The following is a 3,350-nucleotide window of genomic DNA, read 5'->3' as shown; positions in this document are numbered from 1 at the left end:
GACGAATGGTGACAAAATAAAAGTGCCAATCCCTCCTTACTATAAATGTCACCATCCACAAATCATTTAACTTCTGTGGCACTGTTTCCCCATCTCTAAGATGACTTGATGAGCTTAAGATTTAGTTGTTTTTAAGTATATTGGATAGATTAAGCAGGATCCTTGTTGAGGGAAATTTCCCTACAAGATGTATGGCCAATGATATTTTTCAGTGTAACAAAATACTGTTCAAGGTTATGACGGCTGTGGTGTGATTTTTGCCTTTTCCTTATTTTGTTTGAGTAAACTGCGTTGATACATTTCTTTTCTTTTCTTTTCCTTTTTTTAATTTTTTTAAAAATATTTTATTTACTCATGAGAGACAGAGAGGCAGAGACAAGGGCAGAGGGAGAAGCAGGCTCCCTTCGGGGAGCCGGATGCAGAATTCGATCCCAGGATTCCGGGATCACTACCTGAGCTGAAGGCAGTTGCTCAACCACCGAGCCACCCAGATGTCCCTTCTTTTACTCTTTAAAATAGAACATTTGTCATAGACTAGTATCCCTTATGGATATAGATGCAAAAATCCTCAACAAGCTTTCTAGTGATGATGAAAAGATCATGAAAAGATATGAAAAGATATCCCTCCAAAAGGACCTTCCTCCACCAGTTCCCAAAAGAGAAGAAGAAGCACAAGAAAAAGCACCTGATACAGAGCCCCAACTCCTACTTCAGGGATGTGAAGTGCCCAGGATGCTACAAAATCACCATCATCTTTGGCCATGCACAAATAGTAGTTTTGTGTATTGGCTGCTCCACTGTCCTTTGCCAGTCCATAGGAGGAAAAGCAAGGCTTACAGAAGATATGCTCTTTTAGACAGAAGCAACACTAAAAGCACCCTGAATCAAGATGAGTGGGAAACTATCCCAATAAACACATTTTGGATTTTTAAAAAATCCTCAAAAAAATTTAAAAAATCCTCAACAAAATACTAGCAACCAGAATCCAATAGCATATTACAAAAGATAAAACACCATGACCAAGTGGGACTTACCCTAGGAATGCAAGGGTGATTCAACATAAGAAAATCAATGAATGTGAAGCACTACATTAATAGAAAGAAGAAAAAGCCCATAATCATCTCAATTGCATCAAAGGACATGACCAAGAAAGTGAAAAGACAACCTACAGAATGGGAGAAAATATTTGCAGATTATAAATCTATCAAGGGTCTGGTGTCTAGAACATCTAAAGAATTCTTACAACTCAACACACACACACAAAAAAAGACAAGCAATCCAGTTAAAATGAATGGCAAAGGATTAGAATAGATGTTTATTCAAAGGAGATATACCAATAGTCAACAAGCACATGGAAAGATGTGCATCATCTTTAGTCATCATGGAAATGTGAATCAAAACCACAATGAGGCAGTGAGGTATCACTTCACACTCACTGGGATGGCTATTAACTAAAAACAAAAGGAAAACAATGAATGTTGGTGAGGATTTGGGGAAATTGGAAGTCTTGTACATTACTAGTGGGAATTGAAAATGGCTCAGCCACTGTGTAAGACAATTCGGTGGTTTCTCATAGAAGTAAACATAGAATTACCATATGACCTAAAGAGTTAAAGCACTGAAAACAGGTAACAAACAAATACACGAACACTTTCGTGTGTAGGAGTACTGTTTGCAGTAGCCAAAAGGTGGAAAGAACCCAAATGTCCATCAATGTATAAATGGACAAATTGTGGTATATACATACAATGGAATGTTATTCAAGCCAAAAAATGAATGCAGTCATGATACACACTATGTAGGACATGCAGATGACCCTCAAAAAAGCTATGCTCAGTGAAAAGAAGCCAGACACAAAAGGTCACACATTGTATGATTCCAGAATGTCCAGAATTTACATGCAATACCCGGAATAAATCTGTAGAGGGTGAAGGCAGGTTGGTGGTTGTCAGGGGCAGAGGGAGGGGAAGGAGGAATGGAGAGCATCTGCTTAACATGAATCGGGTTTCCTTTTGGGGTGATGAAAATGGTTTGGAACAAAATAAAGGTAGTTGTTGCACAACATTGTGATTACACCAAATGCTACTGAAATGTTCACTTTAAAATGGTTAATTTTATGTGATGTGAATTTTACCTCAATAATAAAAAAGTTTTAAAAATAGAAAGCTTGAATTTGACTTGCTGCCTATTCACATATGTCCTGGAAAAAAAAGTTTCTGTCTAGTACTTAACTACTGGCTTATTTTAAAGCAAACATTTAAGGAATGTGGACCTACATGGGTTCTTGGATTATTTGGAGTAGGAAAGTTATTTGGAGACCAATGGAGGGGGGGATTAGCCTTGAAGCAAATTTCTCATTGTGCCTTTCAATCTATGGGCATACAATGAGAAATATTTTATGAATATTTAGAATCTTAATAAATCATTCTGAAATTCATGAAGTTAGCTTCGTAGGATCGGACCCTAGGGTGGTCTTTTCTTAAGCTTTTTTTTTTTTTTAAAGATTTGTGTGTTATTTTCACAAAGTTTCGCTTTAAAATGTTTGAGTGCTTTTTGGAAAGTGATTTATATGGAGCACATTAATGATTGTTTAAGTACTAAAAATAGATATATTCACAATAATGTACTATTGGGAGATGCCTGGTGGCTCAGTGGTTGAGCATCTGCCTTTGACTCAGGTCATGATCCTGGGGTCCTGAGAGCGAGTCACACATCAGGCACCCCGAAGGGAGCCTGATTCTCTCTGTCTATGTCTCTACCTTTCTCTCTGTGTCTCTCATGAATAAATAAAATTTAAAAATTTTTTAAAAGAATGTACTATTTGTAATAGTCCCAAACTGGAAATTATCCTAATGTTCTTTAACAGTAGAATGGATAAATTAATACAATGAAATACTACACTGCAATGGGACTGAATGCAATGCTACTACACACAATAATATGGATGTATCCCACAGGTAATGTGAAGTAATAAAAGCCAGACATGAAAGAGTACATATTGGATGATTCCATTACAGTTCAAAAATGAGGAAAATTACTCCATGGTGTTATATATTAGGGTGATGATTACCTTTGCAGGGGCCAATTACTGAAATAGGTCACAAGGGGACTTCTGGGGTGTTCTCTCCCTTTTAAAAAATATACATTTTTAAGAGCAGTTTTAGGTTCACAGTGTTATTGAGCAGGAGATACAGAGAAGTCCTATATAACCTCTGCTCCTTCACATGCATAGCCTCTCCCATTATCAATGTTCCCCATGACACTGGGAAACATTTGTTAAAATCGATGAACTTACACTGATACATCATAATCATCCAGAGTCCATAGTTTACATTAGAGTTCACTCTTGG

The 3,350-nt window shown here is 37.0% G+C and overlaps 1 pseudogene; it reads left to right on the top strand.

Moving 5' to 3' along the window:
- Positions 1-610: 610 nt before the first annotated feature.
- Positions 611-872, top strand: LOC125754723 (40S ribosomal protein S27-like; annotated as a pseudogene).
- The last annotated feature ends 2,478 nt before the right edge of the window (positions 873-3,350 follow it).

The sequence above is a fragment of the Canis lupus genome, chromosome X (assembly GCF_003254725.2).
Source record: "Canis lupus dingo isolate Sandy chromosome X, ASM325472v2, whole genome shotgun sequence".
Classification (NCBI taxonomy): domain Eukaryota; kingdom Metazoa; phylum Chordata; class Mammalia; order Carnivora; family Canidae; genus Canis; species Canis lupus.
The sequence above is the reverse complement of the archived record's forward strand: the minus strand, read 5'-3'. Positions and strand labels throughout refer to the sequence as shown.